General features: G+C 36.4%; 1 long non-coding RNA gene across 1 annotated transcript in view; it reads right to left on the bottom strand.

Annotated features, from left to right (window-relative positions):
* The window catches only part of LOC125690126 (uncharacterized), a 32,549-nt gene extending 12,997 nt beyond the window's left edge, over positions 1-19,552 (bottom strand). Inside the window, exons 1-2 of the long non-coding RNA XR_007375527.1 lie at positions 19,459-19,552; positions 12,768-12,882 (exon numbers count right to left, since the gene is read on the bottom strand). This is a non-coding gene — a long non-coding RNA (uncharacterized LOC125690126). The remainder of the gene's footprint in view (positions 1-12,767; positions 12,883-19,458) is intronic.
* Positions 19,553-25,138: the final 5,586 nt, after the last annotated feature.

A 25,138-nucleotide genomic window follows, 5' to 3' on the forward strand; every position in this document is an offset into this window, starting at 1 on the left:
GTTCACTTTCTTTTCCGAAGTTTTTAACTTTCATCTTTTAAACATGCATCCTTACATTAAAAGATATACTAGCTGTTTGTAAATGATTTTTATTGCGAAATATTAAATTGGAAAAAAATTTTGAAATATACAAATATTTTCCTTAATATCCACTCCTAATTCAAAATCAGGTTCATCTCAAATCAATTTTGTTTATATCTTTGTATTTAGTCCCAAATGGCTTTTTGCAACCTAATTTTTCTTTGATTTATTGATTGTTTTACAATACTTGAGATGTTTGGTTGTTCATCCAGGCTAGCTTTCTTAGTAGAATTCATAAATTTGTGAGCTCTATTGTCAAACAATTGACTTGTAAGATACGTTTGGAAATTGCAGTCCTAAACTGTATAATACTTCCTTTTATGTCTGATTAGTTGTCAGAAATCTTTTAAACAAAGAAAACATGAAAAACAAATACTGCAAATACTGAATAAACTTATATGCACAAGTGTTATCAGTAAATAGAAATACCAGCATACAGCAAAGAGCAGCAGCTCTCAAGTACCTAAGCACTTACAATCCAAACTTAGCTTTCAAAAATGTTTGCCTAGTATCAGTGTCTCAGCCAGCAGTTCGGACTTCAAATGTCTACACTACATTTTATTGTCAAATAGTCCTGAATTTGATGTGCAAAAGCTACCGTATGCTACAGTGCCTCCTGTCTCCTTCATGAACAAGGCAAGTTGATAGCTTCTGTAGATGGTGGAGGAATAGAAGTGTAGCTGGGTGAAAAGGCTGACGTGCCCAGTTACCTTTGAAAATGCTTTTTCCAAGAAGTGGAGCACATTGCCAGATTCCCTATGAGTAAGTTAGGTCATATCTGTGAACTGGGTAGACAGTGCTGAAGGCACTTTCATCTCATATGTTTCACAAGTAGCAAATTCATTATGAAAGGATTAAGCAGTTTAGCCATCATCCCCCTTTTAGCAGATACCACTTTTATTGTAGAAATTCTTGGAAAGAGTGTCTTATGTGAGTGATACACAGTAGTTATACTCAGTTGACAACATCAATTTAAGAAACACAGCCATGACCCCAAGATTGCTGTTCTTCCTTAAGTACTTCTAAACTAGACAGAGCTGTGCTCCTTTAAGGAAAAAGAGCTAATTTCAGTCTCATCGTTATTCATGTAATGTGCTCTTTTATTTTTGATGAGGAAGGATATCCTCTTAAATGAGCTTTAAATCTCTGTATTTTACTGAACACATGCATAAAATATGGCAGCCTGAGCAGAGAATGACTCGATTCTTATTGTGTGGCATCCTCTTAGAGAAAATGAGTTTGTTTTTAACTTTTGCTTTGATTTATGACCTACTCGGTGTGACTAAGGATCTCAGTTAATTCTGGCCTGATCATATCTACATGTGATTCACATAATGTATCTAAATTTAGAGCAGCTACAACAGGGCCAAAGAACTGATATTAAAAATACATTCATCTAAACCTTTGGCATTTCTTTGATACATGCATTTAAGCACTGAGCTGTTGGTCATGCAAAATTCAGGCAGATAAGATTGTGAGGTTGTCTTGTCTTTCCAAACTAAAAAATATGAAAAGTTTCCTTGTATAATTTATTACACCCAAAACAAGGTGCAGTATGCCAGCACATGAGATTAATGACTGGAAATAGGTAGTAATCTTGTTGTAGATTGTTTAACAATATAAAGTAATCTTCCTGATGAATATTTCATAGAAATAAACAATACATATTATGTAGCAGATATCAATGGAGAAGTGTAAGATTACCAACTTTGGGTTGATTTCAGCCATGACTAGCAAAAATTTCTGAAGAGTAATGATAAGTATTCTCAAGTTTTCACAAAACTATTTTTATGAATTCATTCTTTGGTCTCCTTTTTTTTTTTTTTTTTTTTTAATTACGTATTACTGAGTATATCCCTATTTAATTATATCAGATTGTTGTGAAAAGGAGTCATACTTTGAACAGTTTTTAGCACTATATTAATCCCCAACATTTTCTAACACCATATTTCTGGAATTCCTGGTGGGTTCTTTTGTTTATTTGTGTTTTGATATAGGTTTTCAAACATTCAAACTTACATTTCCTGTAGGCTCTGAATACTTGCCTAAATGTTCCTTCATGCATTTGCATCTTGTGTTCAGATTCCATTCTGGAAGACAGCACTGTTTAAAATGGAGATGCAAACTTCTCAGAATGAGTTAGTGTTCCCAAAGAACACATTTGGATAAAATAAACTGTCAGAAGTAGAGTTCAAATGAAAATTTTCACTTTGCCTACCCGTGCTCTTATGAATAGCAGCCCAAACTGCCTCAAGAGGCAGAAACTGCCTCATCTTCCCCAGCCTCTGCATGCTATTCTCTTGTTTTTCCATCCTGCTAGATGCCTGGACTGTCATTGTAGTTTTATCAGTAATGCCTCATTCCCACAAAAAATCTTTATAGTGAACCCCTGAACTTCACTTGTTTTTGGCTTAGACTCTATGAATGACTGGAATAAGGTTTAGATGTAAGTGCTGAAACAGGCATTTTAAAGTTAAAACAAAACACAGACAGCAAAACATGAAAGAAAGAATAAAAATAAGAGAGAGCTTTTTTACATTTTTGTAAAAAAGAAGTATATGAGCATGAGGTATTGTGATATATGCATGCCTTGGCATTGCAATAAACATGTTTTTGAGAGTTTGCACTACTTCGTGGTGAAGTAAGTTCAGATTTTCTGCACGATTCAAGTACAGCTGATGTTCTAAGGGCTGTCTGCTTCTCTCTCATCAAAATAAAAGGGGAAGTAATGCATGACATACACACAGTGGAAAGATAGCTAGTGAAGCAGGAAAATGAAATGCTCTCTAGCTACCTCCGATTTCCCCTTCTCCTTCCCCAATTACATTATCAATAATTCATCTAGGTTTTTTTTTGGTGTAATTTCTTTAGTGCTGAGTCAAGTATAATAAGGCTTTTCCACAATGATAAATCACTTCTGGGAATTTATGGAAATTTAAGGATGTTTCTTCACTCTTTACCCACTCCTGGAACAAATCTTTTTGCTCTGGAACATGACTTAATGGGATCTAATGAATCTCAGACATTTTTTTCCATGATTGAAGCAGGAAGGATCACCTGGGGTGAAGCAAGATCTTCTGGGGAATGGCTCTGCTGGGGCACCCAGAATAGCAGGGACACATGTGGGGTGCAGGACAGCCCAGGCTGTGGTGATGAGAGTACAGCCAGGCTTTACCTTGGCACTGGGAGAGGACAAAGGCTCCAGAGCTGGTCCAGTAGTAGTTCACACCTTTCATTAACCAGAGCAATTATCTGGAGCAGCTGGAGAGTGGAAATTAATTAAACAAGAGAGGATGATAAATCTGAGTCAAACCTCTCTTCAGAACCATCTTTTTTCAATAAATGTTTCTAAAAGTCACAGGGAAAAAGGAATGGCAAGGAGTTTGCACATTGTCAAAAGAAGAGCTTAGTGATTGAAAATATGGTGTTTTCTTTGCTTGACAAAATCCAAAAGGGTTTAAACAGCTTTGTTACAAAAGGGCAGCTTTAGCGCAGACAACCCTTCCCATCTGAACATAGAATAGGGTTTGTTAATTAGTAATTATTTCTGTAAAGGACAGGTTCATACTGACAGGAATAATGAAAAATTCATGACAGAGATTTAACATTTCTAATCTGCTGGATTACTGTAAGGAGGCTGCCAAACTTCAGTGACCAGCCACAGCTAGGAACACAAACAAAAGTCATGGTTCCCATAGTAACTGGGATCACCTTGGAGATGATTAATACCAGTCTGGCTTACAACTGGTGTTCCTGAGATATCACTCTCTACTGATATAATTATGACCCACTGAACTGTAGCTGAGCATCTCCAAAGAAATAGAATTCCATATTTCTCAAGTTCTTCCTCCTACTCTTTGATGATGGTCCAAAAAGGATATTCTTTTCCTTTTATACTGAGAAGAGAACATACTGAGATAAAACAGAAAACCATGTAGCACACATTCCAGAGCTATGCATGCTAAACGGGAACATAAATAGATATACTGGAGACTATTTAGAAATATTCATAGTATTCTGTACAAAACTAAGCATTGACAGTTTTCATACCTAATCCAAGTACATCAGTTGGTGCTAGAAGCTTTAAAATCTAATGTAAAAGTGGAGTTTTATGAACAGTATCCTATTCTAAGGTTTTACAGTTTTAGCTAAAAAAAAATAGGATAGTTAATTTCACAAGATTCTGTCCAGGAAAAAAATCCAGTTGTCAAAAATCAAAAAATATTTTAGACCTTGTTAGCACTACAGTCAGAGAACATAAGTATTCTTTGAATAAAACTCTTGTGGTGTCATTTAGTACTTCAGTTTCTACTTGAGTAAAAACTGTATAACAAATCTCATACATAATTTGCCTGAAAGTGCTAGAGCTATATGAAGAACTTATCACAGAACTAACACAGCATTCAGTTTTGCTTCAATTTCCTATTACTCTCCTGAAACATTAAAAGGTTTAATTTTAAGAGTGACCTGTAAGAGGTACGTGTTTACCAAGAAAAACACATCTTGTATTTACAGAAAATATTACTGACACCAATAGTTAACTTTGTTCAAAATATTGCAAATTTTTCTTCAGCGCTGAGCAAAGCAATTAGCTTTCACCATTTTTAGATAAATACTCATAACATATATTTTTTTTAATGTTGAAATATTTCAGTATTTACCTGTTTTCAGAAAATTGAAGAGAATAAAACTATTTCTCCTCATTCATTATTTCTCCCTAGAACTACAGGAAATTTTCCTGTTCAGAACTGAAGGTATATAGTCTTAACTTTCCTTCCCCCACCCCAGTTTTGTTGTTATTTGTATTAAGCAATCTGTGACAAAAAGGATAGGGAGGTGTTAAAATATCAGAAAAGCTATAATCACTTTTAGCTTTTATACTTTGTGAAATGCTGGATGATAGACCAGATTCTGAGAAACAGAGAGTTCCACATAAAATCATAGTACCAAAGTTGAAAATTATAATTTCCCCAATGAAAGGAATAAAGGAAATGTATTAAAACCGAAACTAAGTCTGCCAACAATTCTGCAGTGGCCTCACAAAATAAAACAAAGAAACAATGAACAAAAACAAACAAACCAAATAAACTCTAGAAAGCATAGATAAAGCAGAAACAACACCAGTTTTGCAGTATGCATTTAAAAGTTGAAGAAACGCATTGTACAAAATAAAATATGTAGAAGTTTGAAAAGATATACAATGAAAAAAAAAAACCAAAACCTAAAAATGCTTTTAAAAATATATTACCTCTTATGAGGAAGACAAAATATTTGCCAGCTATTCAAGAGTAAAAGAAAGATAATAAATGAAAGAAAAGTCTGAAGTAGGCTTTTTGAAAGACTAATCATAAGCAATCAAGTAAAAAGAGTACAAATTCATGATTTTTTCTTTTTCTTTTTTTTTTTTTTAAATGAAAAATGTGAAAGTTTCTTGGGCTACTTTAAGATTTTCCGGATTGCTTAGCAATTCTCAGGTTAGTTTAACTAGTCTGAGAATGGACATGTCTACAGAAAGTGGTGATCTGAAAAACTGGGTGATGTTTAACCTTGTGAAAGAATGAGGAACTCTAGTCATAACCCTCTTTAAAAATGAGAAAGAAAGATGAACCAGAATTTTTACTCAGCCAATTAAACTTCTGTCTTGTGAAAAATTATCAGATAATGAGGAAAATATTTTTCATGAAGAAATCATGTCAGACTGTTCTAACTTCCTTCTAGGACAAGTCAATATGTTTTGCGAGTGGGAGAAAAATAGATGACTCGGATGATTCAACATTGTTTTATTACATTCTCACACAGTCCATCTAACAAAATATATTCTCACTGAAATTAATTGAAAGCTATATGAAGAAACTGAGTTCAAGGCCATGCTGCATATCAGTGGTTCAAGACGCATCAAGTCCCATTGAAACCAATCCAGCAGTGAGAATGCGCATCGAAAAGGAAAGACTGGAGGTGTGTATGTAATAAAATGAAATAAACTGAAATCAAAGCAAGCAAGACTTGTTTTGTAATTAAGAGATGAAAGATGACTAACAATTTGAATAGTAACAGGTATCCTACAACAGGTTTTCTCTAACTTTTTGGAAATAAAATTCCTTCTGGATCATTTGCTTCCCTGTGACTCCTTTCATCAAAAACATTCATTCATCCTCAGGAAGATATGCTCTATGCCATCTGCTTCCCTTGAGGATTCACAGGCAGTGCTCACAACCCATGCTACCTTCAAGATGAAGGGGGGGGGGGTGGTTTTAAACTAAAGGATGGGAGATTTAGATTAGATATTGGAAGGAAATTATTCTACTCAGAGTGGTGGGGCATCAGCATAGGCTGCCCAGAAAAGCTGGGAATGCTCCATCTCTAGGGACACTTAAGGCCAAGTTGAATGGGGCCCTGGGCAGCCTGAGCTGGTGGGTGACAGCTCTGCCTACTGCAGGGGGTTGGAACTGGATGGTTTTTAAGGTCCCTTTCAACCCAAGGCATTCTATTATGCTATGACCCTGCACGAAAAATTTAAATTAATTTAAATTTAAATTCTTAAATTCAGTTCTTATCACTAATAGCCCTTGCTTCCACCAAGATTTGCAACTGACACATTATTTTTCTGGAAGGAACAAAGACCATATTCTCTCAATGTAAAAGTACATCTATCCCAAATATTTTAGTGAATGTTTATACATTGTTATGAATCGTATCAGATCGTTTCCACATAATTTTTTTTTGTTTTTGCTAACACAACTATTGTACTAATTTTGCAGTTAGACATGGAGAAGGGGCTGTCTAATCACTTCAAAATGTATTCTCATATTCACTGGTGCTACCTCATTTATTCTGAGTTGCTCCAATGTAAGTTAACATGATGAACCAGCTGTGTGCTCCATATCTGGAGCTATATTAAAACTTCATTTCGCTAAATTATATGTGCCTTGAGGCTCACAATTTATTCTTTGAGCATCTCACATATTTTTATCTATGTAATAAATGGATTGGATTTCCAACTAAGGCATGAATCCACTACAAACGCTTGCCACAGGCATAGAATCAGAGGACAATAGATGTTATACCAGAGTCTACCCTTCTTTCAGCTTATCAACTGGAAAAGTAACAGTGCTCTAACTTTATGAAGATCTGAGTATGTTTTCCTCCACTTGCAGTCAGGGGATGCATACCTCCTTGGAAAGGCAAGGTTTTACAGAGAACACATTCAAAATTCTCTTCCCATTATTCATAGTGGAAAAAGCATGCCTTTGTGTTTATAAAAATGATGTCATGTATCTTCATATAGTCTTGTTTTTTTCTTGGGGAGAAACAGGTAACACGAAGGTGTTAATCAATGTGGCTGTTACCAGTCTGTGCATATTGAACTTTGCTGATAAGAAGAGCTTTAATGGCTTCAGCAGAGCCACTCAAGGAGAAAATTAAGCATGTGCATAGACTTTTCCAAGTCTGCCAGACATTATGCTCAACAGTTTCTGAAAAGCAACATTTCTTTGGTTAAAAGTCTAGTGGTGATGTAACACACTTTCTAGAAGTAATAAACAGTGAATTTTTGGTCACTAGTATTGGATAAGTTGCAACAAAAATAATTTAATCAACTTAATCAACAGAGAGTAAATCAAATGAAAGCTGGAGTAGTCCAAACGCTCTATCAACAATTCCAATTATGACCCCCTGCCACTAGATCAATTTTTGGAAACTTACTGCTTAGAGTATAAATTCTTAAAAGGCTTAAGTTAATATATGTACTTTAACATGTCTTCTGTAACAAGTATTTTTTGAGAATAAGTATGTTTAATATCAAGAGAAGCAATTAAAAATTCAGTAATTTGTTTGTAGGTTCCTAACAGGTTCCTTGCTGAGTAATGGGATCATTCTACATTGATCTTAATTCAAATTATATAACAAATGGAAACAAAACATATTGAAATAAATCACAGGCCTTTAAGTATCTTGGCAACGTTGCGTGTTTCCTAAAGCCATCCTATGATATCACAACAAATGAAATAGGAGGAAGTTTTTTAAATTATTTTCTTCATTTCTAAAAATAGCAAGAAAACCACATGCCTACATGAAAATGCACCCTAAAGACTGATAAACTACTTCCATTTAAGTATGATTTACCAGCTAAAAGGTGAATTATTCCTCTCTGTTCCAAGAACAGCCTCAGTTGATGATCTGAATGCTTCAAAGAGTGCCCAACCGCTTTCAGGGGAGTTTAAATAGATGCTGTGGTTCACTCATGAGAAACCTCACTGACTATAATGAAGATAAGTTGTAGTCAGGCAGATACCAGTGCTCAAACAGTAGCTTCTACAGAATGACCTTTTATTGACAGATCACTTTGAGGCAGAAAGACTTTTTTTTCGCTTTTTCTTTTCTTGAAGTAAATCATTTCCTCACACTATTTTCCATTCTTTTGTGTCCTGTTACTGCCTACAATAAAGTTTGTTTATTTTCTGATGGAAATGATAAGGACTAGGGGTAATTAATTAAGCATGTTTAAATTCTATCAAATGAATTTAAACAACAGTCTCCTCTCTCAGAATAACTTATGTGAATGCAGCACTGAACTTCAAATGTAAGTTTAACTATTCCTCATGAAACCACAGTCCAGTAAAAAAAAAAATATATTTATCACATCCAAAGAGCCAGATGCTGAATATTAAGGTAGCTGTGAGGGGTTGAAGACCTGTTCTGCAGTGGTTATGGGTGCACATGGCTCCAGGGACGTTGGGTGGAACTCCACTGTGAATCAGTGCCACAGAAGAAAGCAGAACTCAATATTCCTCTCCAGCTTCCTGATTTGCCCAAATTCTATTGACATTGTAGGACAGTAAGTAAAAATAGGACAGATGTCTTAGTGATACATTCTAGTCTAGTTTCAGGCCAGAGTTTTGATCATCCGTTCTTCTATGTGGAGAAAAATGTTGGTAACCAATTTTCAGCTTGTTCTTAAACAGCAGGTAACTAGCAACACATACCCAGTACTAAGCGTGTAATAATAGTCACATGGACTGACAATTGAATACAAAGATGTGAGCTTGCTTAGAAGGGAGAAGATGAAGGATAATGGCTATTTTTTAAATTACAGAACTGTTAAAATAGGCATTCTCTTAAGCTAGCAAAGAAATTATTTTCCTCTATTTATGAAGCTTACCTGCATAAAGTCATGTAATTATTGATTTTAGCAGAGAAGTATGGGTTTTGCACTGCACTGTTGCATTTATTGTATGTAAAACTCACAAACTTTGGTGCTGATAAAAAGAAGCTCCATTACAGGAGGGCTAATAAGATTTCTGAGCTGTTAAAACTGTATGCATAATTTATACAGTACAAATGGAAGCTCTGAAGCCTTCAGCTCACTGTGGAAGCCTTGGAGGCTCTAACAGATAGCATGGTTATATTATTTACATTGCAGTTGCAGTTTCACATGTCAAAAGAAATCAGTGTATCATCATGAAATTATGACATCGACATGGGTTCTACATCAGGTTTCTCAGCAAAGACTGCCTTAGCAGTTAGATTCCAATTTCCTGAATCTGGTTATCCAGATCATTGGTGGCATTTCTGCATGCATTTGTCTCCCTCTTCACCTATCTCCTGCTGCTCATTGACCTTAACAGTCCTTAGAGAGGAAAGCATCCCAAGTTTCTATACTAGAAGAAATGATTGATGACCATGAAAACTGACAGTGCTCAGTACTTCAGAGGAGATGCCTAGAAACTTTAAGAACTGAATTATTTAAGAACTGTGTAAGAAAATACCTGGTGAGAATTGAGATGGGTTTGTATTTAAAATCTTTTCTTGGTAAAAGATAATTGAATACTTTCCCTTCACTGATTATCCATCATATAAACTGCTTTGGTAATCCCAATCCAGACTCATGTTCTCCATATATTCCCGCTGCAGTACTGCAATGAGTAGAGTATAATTAACTACCATTCACTTCTCTGCAACTCGCAGGGCAGTCACTAAAGAGGGATTACACAAGGACCAATGATTTTTTCCCATAATGAAAAGATGCCAGAACTTGTCCCATTATTCCCTGGTAATGTACACCCTGTGATAAATGTGCTGCTTACTACAGTAATTATCATGGTGTAATACATTTGACTATAAGCTAGCCTTTTGTGCTACCAATGTAACTTAATTTCAGTACACATTACCTTCCTGAAGTTATTCTTAGTAAACATTATAAAAATCTTCCTGAACAGAGCTGGGCATCACAAATCTCATTCATTACTGCAATGGTAACGCATGCACATCGCCATCTTAGACTCCATGCTTAAACTCATCTGCAATACCATTCACATTTTCTGTATTATTATCATGGGTGTTCCTGCATCCTGAGAAGACTTGCAGAATCACCACAAAATACTCCCTAAGGTCTCTTCTGCCACAGTGTCTAAAACCAGACATGACAATGGTTAGATTGTTAGACTACTGAAATCACAAACTTCTATGGTAAATAGCGTTCTCTCACATGTTCCATGTCTTCCCTCATACTTGAAACATGTTGTCTTGGTACCTGAGATGCAAGGATGATCTTTTACCCATTTGTAAAAGATGACACAACAGGACTATCTATGATCCTTCACAAGGGCTTCTGAGCATTGCAGAAAATGTGCAATTAGAATAACATAATTTGTGTTAGGTTTTTGCTTAACATGACCCAAAAAGGCAGTTTCTGTCCTAGAGATTTTATCCAGTGGTTGTGAGGAGTCAGTGCTGAGATGTTTCCCCGGATCTGAATCTCAATGTAAGCAGCTGAAATCTTAATTGACCTTAATTATACAACATTCTCAGTAGGCATAGCTGCTTTCTTTGAACTCATCCAGATTAAACCAAATCTAGTCTACAAACAAGAAACATTTCAAGTCCAGAATTGGCTCATTTTGAAATATTGACCATGAGAATTTGAAATAACTAAATACTTCTCCAAAAAGGTCTGCTGTGATTTCTGAAACAGCACTTGCAGCAGTATTGATCATACATTAGAACAAAGAGAATCTAAGCCCTTAGCTCATTATGAAAGTCTATGAAGCTTTGAAATACATTACTCCCACATCACCTCATTATTTTATGTCAAATAGCTGTAATTTCTGTATTCTTGGACATCAGTTCACCTTACTAAAACTACAGTACTAAGTGAATCTTGTAATGCTTAGGTAAAACCAGAGCATTTCCCTTCTGTATGCTTCTGTCCTAAAACATTTGCACAGCACTAATCAGTATCAAATAAATGTACCAATATTTTTTCTAGAACTTCAGATGACTCAGGGCCATTCTTTGAAGTCATTTACTGTTTCAGCTGAGTGTAATGAAAGCTCACAGATGGAAGAGAAGCAGGAATCCAGTGAGAACTGTATATGAAAGGTTTACAGGGCTTTGAAGACAGCTTCTTCCTTTGGACTCCAGTCTGAAAGGGTTCTAAGGCCCATGTCAGACTACAGTCTTTCCATATAATTTTTATTTCAACTTGAAGTCTAGATTCCTCCTCCTACTTACATGAGTGCATGTCTGAGGCTCCAGGAGCCTCAGACAACCATTTTAGCTGTCCTGAGTGTCTTCAACCCCCACTCAGCCATATTCATTATCAAAATGAGCACATGAAAGTAATGTGGGTATCTGCAAGACATTTCTCCCTGATGTGGCTTAACCTGGCTTAGCACACAATTATTTGCTCACCCCCTACCTTTCCAGTGGGATGAGGGAGAGATTAGGAAAAAAAAAAAAAAAAAAAGTAGAACTTGTGGGTTGAGATAAAACTATTTACTTAGAGAAAAGGAAAATGATATTAGCTTTGACTATATATATAAATACATAGCAAGTGACGCATAAGCAATTGCTCTGCAATTTATATTCAATAACTGGTGCTCAGCTAGCCCTCTGAGATGCAAAATACAGTGAGATGAATAGCTCTGCACAACACTGCTAAGCAGAAACTATAACCATCGGTGTGTAACCTACATTGCTTTTCTTCAAGAACAAAAACATAACATCATATCAGACACTCCATCCAATTTTATACTAAGACACTACCTCTATGTAATTATTAGGACTTGGTACTGAAGACATTCCATTTTAGAAGAGAAAAGCTTCAATCTGATCTTTGTAATTACACTGGCAGTTAGTCAGAAGTGGTTGTCAGGATCAAATCTGCTCCGTCATTTCATGGGTAATTGGGAAAATAATTTTTTTTTAACAATAATGTCTTCAGATATGCAAATATTCCAACTGAAAGTGACAGGTGCTGACCTCCTGCACGTAACACCATATATGAATATGAACATTCATATTTGCTGAAAAGGAACATAAAGGAAAACATTTTCTTTTTGTGTTGAACATAAAATGCTGCTGTTTATTCTGGGAATAACGTGCAAAATTTACTTTTCAGGGGACAATTGCAAGTCAGTTTTACTTCTAAACAAAACTTATGAATCAACACTGTAGTTCTAATACTGTTCTAACATTGAAGAGGGCTTTTCCTGTAAGCAGAGTAAAATCAGTGAAAGAATGATGAAAATTAATGATGGAGTTCAGTAAAGAACTATTCTACTGAAATAAAGACATACAACTGTTAAGTATAAGCCAACACTAAGAAATTTCTGCCATTAACCCAGTCTGAATTAAAGACTCTCACTAATGAGCAATATGACAAGGTATATCTGGTCTTCAATACTTACTAGCACTTATGTGAGCAAGACTGCTACTGATAGATCTTCCAAAAGCATCATCTTAGCACTTCTTCTTGATGTACATTGACACACACGACCTCAGAAGTTGAATAATTCCAGGTAACTATGAATAAATTGTTATAGAATTTGGGGTCAGAAGTTGTTTCAGTGAGGGATCATCATTGCTCTGTGCATTTTTATAGATCTGACATAGCTAGGCTCTAGTCCTGAATGGGAATTTACCAAGACTGCAGTAACATCAAAAATAATAAAACACCGATGTACTTGGAAAGAATGGGCAAACATATCACTATCTGCAGGCACATAACAGATTAAAAAGTGAATTCCTTGCAATCCAAACAATCTGTTGCATTACTTATGTCTGACCATGCCCTGTCTCTCATGGGACAGTATGGCAGCAATGACTTCTTCCCCTTCTTGCCTACTGGAAAAAAAAAATATCTATAAATAATGAGTGCAAAATCTTGTAATATAACAATGGTGTCCTATCTTACACACTTTTTAATGAGATGAAACCTTTCGGAGCCAATGGCACATTCAGGGAAGAAACTGTGGGATTCCTAGTTAATCATGTCCCTCATGTAATTAATTGAACAAACTGAAAATACCTAATCTTTCAGATATAACCAGAATCACACTAAAAGCAATCTCTGATCAGAATTTTGCAAAATCTTAACCAGGACATTTTTCTTTGCAAGATAATACATATTTTATTTACACTACTTGTAAACAGAAAGCATTATTTTTCCTTATTAATAGAGATGTTTTGCAAACACTGAGATAGAAGTGCTGCAGGCTGTGTTACACCATCTACTAAGTTAACTGTCCTCATAACTCACACTGGTTTGTCCTAACTATTCTCTTTTCCGAAAATGCCCAACGTAATTCTCATTATATTTTCCCTTTTTAAAGTGATATGGCCACACAAGCACAGCTAACTTCAGAACACGAAGCCTCTCCCAGGTAGCCAAGTGATGTAAAACACTTATTTTTCACTCCCACAGACAACAGGTGCAATGCCTTTAAAATCTGAGAAGTGCACATACAATTGCCTGCCAAAACCTGAAACCTTATGGAGCAAGGTTGTAATCTAAGCTGCTTTCTACAAGCATAGCTGTACCACTGCAGGCCCAATTTATCCTGAGCTAATATTTAATTTTCTATTTTAAGTACTATTGCCACAAGCAATTATTAGTTTTTGTTTTCAGGATGAGAACAGATGCAAAAGCCTTATGATTTTTTTTGTTCCTCAGTAACAGTGTCACAACTTGCTAGAGACATTCTTGCTGCATAAGGTTACTTTCTTTGACATGAAGCAAAGGATGGTTTTAGCAAGTGCTACAAACTTCCATACTGTCCCATCAGGCAATTTGACTCAGGCAAAACGTGTGAACTCTTCTTTGCCCATTTCTGCTGATATTGTTGCAGCACAACATGTATAGCCGTCTTTTCTATAAATGTGTCTTGCTGTGGGATATACTTTCTCACATGTGGGTGTACATTTGTTTCAAAATTGAGAAAAAATATGTTTGAATTCAATCTATAAATTCTTTAAAGTCAGGTAACCTAAAAATTCTGCTTTGAACAACTGCAATGAGAGAGTACCATATTTTCTTGCACTGAGCATATGGCAGAGTTAAGAAAGCAAAAGGAGATTCATCAAAACAAAATCTATCTTCCCCTACCTTGATTCAGTATAGTTAAGCACTCCCTGTAAAGCTCTCTGTGATAGTCTCCAGACAGATGACCGTATGTAGAGAGAGCATCGTACAGAAAATTATATAAACCTGACATGAAATGTTGCTTGGTGTGGGAAGATTTTCTTTTTTTCCCCAGACATGTTATAACATAATGAGCCACTGGCAAGTGAAGATAAAAAGTTTCTGAAGTGTTGCCTTAGGACTCCTCTGATAATTATTTCCTCATAGACATCACACAGCTTGATAAAAATATAGATAAAGATTTAAAGATTTGTTCAAGGACTTTTCTGTGAAAATTATAAGGAATAGTAAAGAAAGATTTTCATTATATTATTATTATTATTATTAACAGTGGCTAATTTATAATAGGGTTTGAAAGCCATTGCAGGCTCAGAAAATGTAATTTACATATAGTAGACTGCCTGGTTTTAGAAAAGGGGCAAATTAATTCTCAGGATGATCTTGATAACTTTATTATGCCAAAAATATCCTAAAAACAAAGGCAGTCTTTGACATTTGTCACAGCATGAGAGAGTTTCTATCCTTTGCTGTCCTCTAACAGCCTGACCCAAAGCTCTCAAAGTTCATGAGCCCTTCTTTATCTTCAGTGAACTTTGACTAAAACTTCATATAAAAAATGACTACAAAATTTTCCCTTAAAATATACGTAACTGAGTATTAAGTAGAAGCTTTAGTCTTAAGATTTAGTCTTAAGTCCAGCAACGCTGAAGTACGTCAGTACTGAAGTACCCAGATGGCAGAATTTATAGTCATAACTTTGGTGGCCAAATTGTTCAACAAATAGAGAGGGAGAGGTATCTGTGAGTCATATCTTCAAAAGCTATACAGACAAGGTTCAGCATTAGTGTAGAAATCTCTGGTATGTCCATGAAAGGGCAATTCAGAGCACCTCAGATAGAGCTGCTTTGTCTACTAACTAGTAGAGGTAAACTAAGCCATAGCATTGATGCCAGCTCCCAACCTCTTCCAGATCTCCTGCATTTTACTCTATTCCATCAAAATTCACAGCAGATGACAAACAGCAGCTTTGTTTGTTCACACTTATCTGAAGATAACTCTTCAGATAAGGCCAATGAAGTAATTAAGTAGAGACAAGAGCATAAACAACCAGATCAAATCACCATGGGAAGGATGAGATGAACATCTAGCATACCTAGCATAAACAGAAGTCAGGATTCCTACCGTGTGACATAATTGCCCCACTGTATAACCTATACGCAGAGGAAAAATAGGATGAACAAATTCTGCTCAGTAGCTGGTTTGATCCAAAGAAGTTGGTACAATATTTGCAAAGAACTGAATTTTTCCATGCCCAACAGACAAATGTTGTCTTTAGATCAGGGACAGACTGAAACGTAAAGCTGTTTTTGTGCTAAAAACTGATCATCCCAGAAGAGTAGAAGTTTTTTATGCGATTAGTTTTTCTAAAGTAAAGACAATCTAACTTTTGTTTCTCAGAATAGCAGGTGAGGGATTAAAAAATAGAAGCCAGAATCCAACAAATGCTGAATTAAAATTAAAAACCTGAACACTAATAAGACAGTGTTCTAACATTGATAAGACAGCTATAGAGTGAATTATCCCTTCACCCTATAGCTATTCCATAAGTAGTGTCTGCTTGTCTTTCCCTTCTGCTGTTACTGTTTTGTCTAGTTGTATGACATACAGTAAGAATGTGGTGTGAACATGAAACAACATCATTCTTTTAAACTATCCTCTTTCCAGTACAGTTCCTGTTACAAGAAGTTAATGAGGACAAAAAAGGTTTTCACTTCTCCTTGTTTATTTCTGCAGCTGATGTTCATAGTGGTTCAACAAACAGGGCCTTCTGCTTTGAAGAAATACAGTCAAGTGGGAAGAGAGAGTCCTTTTGCCTAAACATCAGTGATGACTACACATATCAACATGTAAACAATCAGGTGGGTGAAATTTGTACTTCACAAAAATAATTTTGTTATGAAGCTTCTGTATACAGCAGGCAAGAAGGATGTATGGAGATGCATTTTTTTTTTTTTTCCGAGAAAGCTTGCTTTGGAAACGTTACCTCTTGAACTTGTGTAGCTGAGCCCACCTGCTGCCTTTCTCAGGACCTCTGGCCAGGTATTTACTAATAGTATGTGCTACTGATGGATCTGTTCTAATAAAATGAAATGCCCTCCTGGTCTGCCACAAATACCTCCTCCTAGTCCACGCTTACAGGTCTGAAGCCTCAGAAGAACGTCAAGACCTCTTAAATTGAGTATCAGCAGTAAACTTAATTCTATCTGTTCTGATATGGTCCCTCCACACACTGGGGGATGCTTACAAATCATCCAGACTTTCCCTTGTCTATATATCCACTGCTGACACTTCTGTTTTCTGCATGCTAATATGGATTAGCATGCATGCAGGAGTTTGCTTTCCTTCTATTCAATTTGTAGAGGAAGAATTTGCTAATGATGCTGAGACGAAAGCTTCTGACTGAAGCTTTGTACATTCCTTGAAGATTCCCAGTCCCTTCTTATTGTTACATTTTCCAACATGTATAATGGCTTTTGATGGAGACAAAATTGCAGTGACCTCAATTTATTCATCTTTTGCAGAAGCACTCATCACTCACATGCCTTAATTTCAGAAGTAACCCAAGTAATACGTCCAAGGCCTCTTTGAAATGCAAAGAGTTCTTTCAATATTATTTCTGGAAAATTATTTTCATAATAGCAGATACCAATATGCACTAAAATTCAAGTATATCTGGTACAAATGATTTTTAGAATGCAGACAAATAATTTAAGTAATACCTTATGATAGCAGTAGCTTTATGTAAAGTTATCTCACATTTGCAGCTTGTCACTAATAAACCAATCCCTATAAATGCTCCCCTCTGATTTCTGCAAGATAATTGCTACTTTTATCTTAAAGAGCAGAATATGTACTGGTATTATTATTTCTCATTTCTTTATTCAAATTATATTTTTTATATTCCTGACATCTGAAGCATTTTACTACAGTGCACACATCTAATGTAAATCATGTTCTGAGATGCTACTGTTGAACCCTCAGATTTGTTTTCCCACTGAGGAATTTTTGTTTCAGAGCTGCAGTGGGATCTCACACCATTTCCTGGAGATAAAGCATCCACAGGTTCAAAGCCATCATCACAATTGGCACTAATTGGGAGCTTTTACAAAACTCCAAGCAGAGGCTGAGGTATAATAAGCAAGGAGCATGAAACACCCACTCAGCACCTAGTGCTGGGCTTCTCCACAGTAGTGTGAGACACATTGTCATGGCAATCAGGAAAGTTTGCAGTGCAGTGCTCTCAATAATTAGAAAAGTTGATTCCCTGGAATTGCTATTCTGGAACCTTGCACCAAACTTAGGTTTTTTTTCTTAGTTCTGTTTCAAAGAACTAAGAAAGAAAAGCCACATTCCTTTGTCAAAATAACTACAATACAAAATCCAACAGCTGAAATGCATTGGAGACTGCTAATTAAATAATTGATACCACTACTCGGTATTAATTAGTGAGATTCTGTTGGCTAATGAGCCTAATCAAACCTCCAACCAGTTCCTGCTGTATCACTCTTGTGTCCTGCAATTGATCAGTGTTCCCCTGCTTTCTTTCAGCGACTTCCACATAAATAAAAAAGCCCAGTGACAAGATGGAAAATGACATTTCTGGTACTGCCTAAATAAAATCAAAGTAGAATCCAAGGTCAAGAAACTGCAACCAGTTGTCCTTCACCATGGTATGGGAGGTCTGACTGGGGACAGAAGGGAGTATTTAAAGCTTATTTTACAAAAACATATGGAGTGTAACTGACTGGCTGAAGCATTCTGTTGGCTGTATAAATGAGCTTTTTTAAGCAGCAATTCAAAGGCAGGCTTTTTAAAGACACATCTAACTATTCTTGGTTTGTTTGTGCATGTATGTGGCTAATAGTTCTTGGCAGACAGGAAAGGAAGCAGAAGAGCCATGTAAGATAAAAACTGAGTTCTCAGCCAACACACAACTCATCTATTCTCATCTAAGGGACATGGCACCCTCACCTTCTGAATGAGATATGGGCTTGGCTCCCTCCAAAAACAGACTTGCCAAGCCCGTTTTTCCCCTCACCCCATTTGCGCATAGAGACAGCCTGACTTGCAGATGTTGCATACTTTAGACATAGCTTCTGCTTCTACACATAAGTAAATAAAGCTTCTGGGAACAGCATGAGGAAGATGACTGTTACTAAATTAGCAACAAAAAAAATAAAACTCAGTAATATAAGCAGAGTTTTGTCTGGCTTTTTTTAAAAGGTAATAATAAATCAGGAATTTTTATTACAGTGGTGCTGTCATTTTACTCCCTCTAACCACTGTTTCCATTCTTTTGGGGGTGTGTCTGTATATTTCAATGAATACATTAGAGTAAAACTCACAGTAGAACCCTCCTCTCCTTAATAATATGAAGAACGTTGTATGGAATAACATCTGATCGTGTTTCTCCCTGCACTGACATTCATACCTCTCACGTGAGCTAAGTGTCTGTCAGAGATTTAATTATCACCAGGTACATTAAATCCAATTTACAGTCATTCACTGAGCTTGGGGTGAGCTGTGTCGATTCATCAGCACTGCATATCAGTGCTGATATGCACTTTTCATATGTGCAACATTTGCCTTAACTAGGCTAGTCCATGAGGGAAATTTGGTGAGGAAGGCATTGGCTCAGGTTTGCTTGGAAGCACTTTTCTTATTCTTGCCTTTTCTATTTAAGCAATTTATTTTCAGAGTTTTACTTTTCTTCTTTGATCCCATACACCGGTGTTGGATATTAACTCAGAGACAACAACGAACTAACATTTTGCATTAAATCCAATCAGTTACACTTGAGTTTGTGGCAAGGGTCATGAAGACAGACAAGAACTTTAGAGATGTAATTAAAAATTAAAATTGCTTCCTCTAAACAATTTCTACTTTCTCTTAGTTACCTGTAGTAACCAAGGCAGGTGGTAAGTATTTTAAGTCAATTTCAACTTTAATAACAGTAATCATACATAAAGCGCTGTATTCATTCTAGTGCAATATAGCAATCAATCCAACAAGCTGTAAAGAAAAAAAAAATAATTAAAAAAAAAAAATCAATATTATAAAGCAAGATACCATTACAAGTAAATTTAATTGCAAAAGTGATTTCTACTGATTAAGTGTAAAGTTATTAACTCTTGGACCTTATACATACATAAGTTAGCATAATCCTAGGATTAGCACAGTATCAGTCACAGAGCTTTTTCTCTTTCCAAACAGATCCTTGGCTATATCTTGTAACTTTCATCATGCACATCAGGCAGAGAAAAAAAGCCAAACTTCTTTAAATCATACACACTTGTGACAAATAAATTAAGAAGCAAAAAGCTGAATCCTACATCAGGTAGAATGCACCTCTCTGGTTGCAGGGAACATGACTCCACTGAGCTCAACCTAACGTCCTCAACTTCTTACATGCCAAGCAAAACCTGATATCTCATCATAGCCAAGAAATGTGGTTGCTCAGAGATCTCATACTTTTTAATGCCTATTGCAGACACAAACACTTGTTAACTCATGTCTTCTCACAATCCTCTTTTCTTGTGCCCCTCAGGCAGCAGTGCCTCAACATAAACATTAATGAATGTGAGGAAACTGCCTTGTAAAAAAAAAAAAAAAAAAAAAAAAAAAAAAAAAAAAAAAAACCACAACCACACACACTAAACTAATTAAGTAAGACTGCATCTGTGAAATTGATTTCCAAAGCATACTGTCAGCCTTGACAATTCCTGGAGACATAATGACAGACTGAAATCAGAACTGAAAAGTACATCCTAGGAGGAACGCTCAGCATAAGGGTACATTTCCCTCCAGTTTTTCCTCTAAGAATAACTACACTATTTTTCCTGTAAATACAGCAGCCATTGATGCAAAAATAAAGGAAGAAAAACAGCTTACCTTTAGAAGACCTCAGGTACACAGAGATCTCCAGCAAAATACCTTCACCTCCACTGCCAACCCTTAAATGAGGTGTGGAAAGGTGTGGAACCCAAATCCTCCACTTTCACTCACTCAGGTGCATTTTATACAGCTGAGCTCCTCTGGGTTGGCCCTTCCTTCTCCCCAGGTGTTCAATCACTGTTTCAGGTCATGACATAGCATTATCTGCTACAATTGAAAATAAGAAAAACCTATTCTTATGATGAGAGAGTAGTGAAGCACTCATCCCTAGAGACAGTGTCAGGCTGGACTGCGTTCTGAGCACCCTGATCTAGCTGTAGGCTTCCCTGTTCACTGCAGGGGAGTTGGACTAGATGGCCTTTAAGGGTCCCTTTCAACTCAAATGACTCAATGATGATTCTATGATTTATTCTTCGAAAGGAAAGGAGAAACCTCCCAAGTAAATTAGACATTATTCCATCATGGAGTATGTTATGCCTGAAGATATCTGGAAAATATGCGGCTATTGAGAGTGCTATAGGCTTGGTGCCTTAGTCTGCTTGGTAACAAAACACATGCTTGCCTTCACAACCATGTTTGGCTGTGGAAACTACAGGGTGGCTGGGAGGGATAAAGGCATTGATTATTTTTTTTTGTAGTTCTCTACAGAGTACCAAATATGAGAAATAAACACTAAACAGTAAATCAAATGTTGAAAAAATAAATAAATACAGAACAGATGGGCAAATGATGTGTCCAGCTGGCTCATGACACTCGTTTTTTCTCATTTGAACAACAGCCGCATGCAAAGTAGATTGGATATTGTGCTGAAACCATATTTTCCAATGTGATATTGCTTCTACTTTCTATTTTTCTCTAATAAGAATTTATGCAGTCAGTCAAATAGCAAGGGACTGCTTCTCATTACACTTCTTTATGGAGAAGGTAAGTGTGAAGATCCATTGCACATCATCATCATCATCACTTGTGTGATGCAAAACTCTGTGCCTCATATTACAAGCCTACTGACAGTGCATGCACTCTGCAAAGCTCATGAGTACACACCCTCAGTTTTCAGCAGACATTACACAGACCTTCTCTGGACACAGCAAGAAGTGAACAAGCTAACCAGGCTGTTGTGGAGATATGTCTTTGAGAATGAATCTCCTTCTGTATCCCCTACAACGGCTAGGAGAGCATACATTCTGAGGGCTAAAAAGCCCAAAGGGTAACACCTTCCCCAGACCTCCTGGCATTGACTTTGCCTTGAACTAAATTGGATATTTCAAGTTCTGAAGTGTAAATACTGTGAATCTCAATGCTATTTCTATGGAAGAATTCACAGCAGAAAGGCAAAGAGCTACTTGTAAAGGATGAACTATTTCTAGCTTGTTTTACTGCACATTGTATGTATTTTTAGCCAATTTTTAAGAAGTATGAAGGTATGAAAACTAAATTCTCATTCCAAATATGGCTCCTTAAATGTAGTGTAACTGAGAATAACATTTGGCCTTGTAGTCTCAGGAATGAATGAGATGGTCTTACTAAGCGTGTACTCTCGTCTATTGACCCAAAGTATGATTTCTGAGAAACAGTTTGTTCTGCTGAAACCTCTTCCCATATGTAGAAGAAATGAAAACAAACATTCCAATTGCTCTTGTGACATTTGCAAATGTCAACCTGTATTTTTTTCTCAATGAAGACACAACAGATATACCCACAGAGATCATTTCCAGCCTGAATTATTCTATGATATCATGGTGCGTACACTAGCTAATATCCTGGGGAATCACATCTGAAAAAATGTAAGGTCAACAGTAAGAGAACACAACTACAGTGCAAGTATTGCCCTCTGAAGTGCCTTTCCCAGGTATTCTTTTGAAGTATTTACGTATTACTTTTGTACTAAACACACAAGGGACAGGTATGGTGAGTGATAAACAATTACGTAGAAGACTTGGAGACAGATTCAGTGCCCATGACCTCTGAGTAGGTCCAACAAAGGCACTGGAAACAGACAGAAGCAGACTAGAGATGTGTCCAATATGGCTTTAGTCCACTGCCTGCAGCAGTGAGGAAGCACTCCTAGAACCACTTTCTCCTTGACACCTCCATCAAGACTGAATATACAGGAAGTGACTGATGCAAAAAGTCCACCAGTTCTTTTGACTTCATAAATATCTACTATGGCCTCTTTCCCATGAACTGAAACTGACCCAGTCTTCAGTGGCTTATGGCGAAATTAAAGCAGTACCCCAGGTGAGGAGGATCCAAACTACAGTGTGTAATTCAAGACCAGCCCTGGAGAAAATTTATGTACTCCACTGGTCCTCTTTTTAGCTGCATCCTTTAGCAATTCAGCTTCAGGCAGGCTGAATTATTCTCACAGATGTGACATCCTCCTGTTGATTGCCATTTTTCCTCAGCAATCGTTCCCATATCACATTAGGGTATGTATGTCGGGCAGGGCCTACAGAACACATGTAAAGCCATGATTACTGGAGTTTCCCCAGTTAATCTTATGCCCCTGCACCTCTTCTCTTTGTGATTGGAGTCCTGTCTCTAGATGACCATCAAACAGTCATATCTTGGTACAATGAAGAGTGCTAACTGCAAGACTTTCATCCTTCCTTTAAACATCCTGTATGTTTTAGTGGCATTTTGAGTATAAATGTAGGTGTAAATAGTACTCTAACCTAACCCTCTGAAAAGAATATATGCAAGCAAAAAAGGAAAAGATGATGATGTGCAAATTCCCAAGGTCAAAATGAGTAATTGCTGTTTTTTTCTTGATAAAAACAGTGATTTTGAGATTTTTGATTGCACATAGAAAGTGATTTTGTGCTTATGGGGTTTTGTCTGCTCCCCAGTACATTCTGTACTTGTTAATAAATTCACAACTTCAGTTTTGAATTTTTCCTTTCACTCTGAATGAAACTGTGTTCCCTTCTCCTCTCAGAGTGAATGTTTTGTGATCACACTGAGAAAATAGTCATTTAAAATAAAAGATTGAAGAAGTATCAGTTATTCTGCAAAATGGGTTGGAAAAGACATCTAGATATTATTTAAAAAAAAAAAAAGTTTGCTGTCATTTGTTATTTGAAAAAGATATGTAAAAATTACTTTTCCATTATGTTTACAGACAAAATGATGGACTTCTATACTTACTTCTAAGCATACAGCAATAAATGCTGCCGCATAGAGTGAAACTTATTTTCCTGATTGAAGTATCAACTTTCATCCTTCTGTTTTGCTTTGAAACATTTGCAGCTCTTTGTTTCACATTTTCTCAGACTGTTTCAAATAAATTTTCCAAAACAACTGCTGCTAGAATATCAGGGAACAGCTTCTTGTACTGACACAAGCTTCTCTCTCTTTATAGTTTCATCACAAGAAGATACTGGCAAGCCAAGCCAAATGATGGTTTGTGCATTTGCTAGAGAAATCCATTTTCTTGTAGCAGTGTGAACTCCTCTCTTCTTATGGTGATACTCACTATGTGCAGAGGTGTCTGCTGTCTCTGTTTGCTATTGCAATGGGGAAGACCACGTACTTCCAGACATACTAAAAATAGCAAGACAACACAGTTGATTGTATCAGAGTTTTGGGTTATGTGGTCTCTCTTGTATTTCCCAGATTTCCATTCCATTTAATGGAAGAGATGGATACAATAAAAATGTCCTTGGCTCTGAACAGCTCTGCTCAGCAACAACAGTATCAACATTGTTTTTCTCCTAAAGCCAAAACATACCATCATTCCAAACACTAAAGAACTCTGTTACAGATGAAACCATGACACCTCCCCAGTATTCATTCATCTACTATTCAGCCCAGTCTTTTCACAGCTTAGTTGAAGGCATGAAAATATTTTCAGTCGTTTTCTTTAGTTACAGGAATGTAGCTCCAACTTTGTTTCAGGCATAGTAGCTGCTGCTGTAGTTAGCAGAAAGAGACTATAAGTGGAGGTGGTGAAAAGCTGCCTAAGTGCTGGACTTCTGTACTGCTAGACCATGCACTGTGAGATTGATAGCATGAGCATTTCAGAAGTTGGGTTAGATTTGAATTTGATGTATTTTGAATTTGCATGTTTTACAGTATTTTCAGATACTTCCTCAACAGCTGCGACTCTAATCCAGAGAATATTTCTGCTGTTTTAAGCAACTGCGTGTAGTCAGGGGTAGACTTTTGTGTCATCCTTACTCCCTTTCCTGGAATAAAAATTCTCTGAAACATAAAAACTGAACCATGAAGATGAAGTGAATACAAATCTAGCTAAATCTCTGTCTACTGTCTAGTTTTCTTTTTGCTAATATAGGTTGCAATGTACTTATGTCAGGCATTTAATTCCACCTCATACTTAATGTTTTCAGGCCTATGTCCTGATGAGCTCAAACACTTAACCTTTCCTACAGAATTAAAATCCTGGAAGCAATCATGAAGGTGGAATAGAGGCAAAGCCAACTGGTAATAAAACCCAACTTAGTGAAGGTGCTTCAAATTCTCAATTTGAAAGCAGGTATAGTTTATAGTTTATAGTTTATAGTTTATATTTATAGTTTATCATTTATAGTTTATAGTTTATAATTTATATTTATAGTTTCCTTATGCAAAAATTCCCAAAACTGCCTACTTTGAAACATGAGTCACATGAAAGAGGAGAAACATTTATAGAAATTCTTTAAGTAATCTCAAGGAAGAATCTCT

The sequence above is a fragment of the Lagopus muta genome, chromosome 2 (assembly GCF_023343835.1).
Source record: "Lagopus muta isolate bLagMut1 chromosome 2, bLagMut1 primary, whole genome shotgun sequence".
Lineage (NCBI taxonomy): Eukaryota > Metazoa > Chordata > Aves > Galliformes > Phasianidae > Lagopus > Lagopus muta.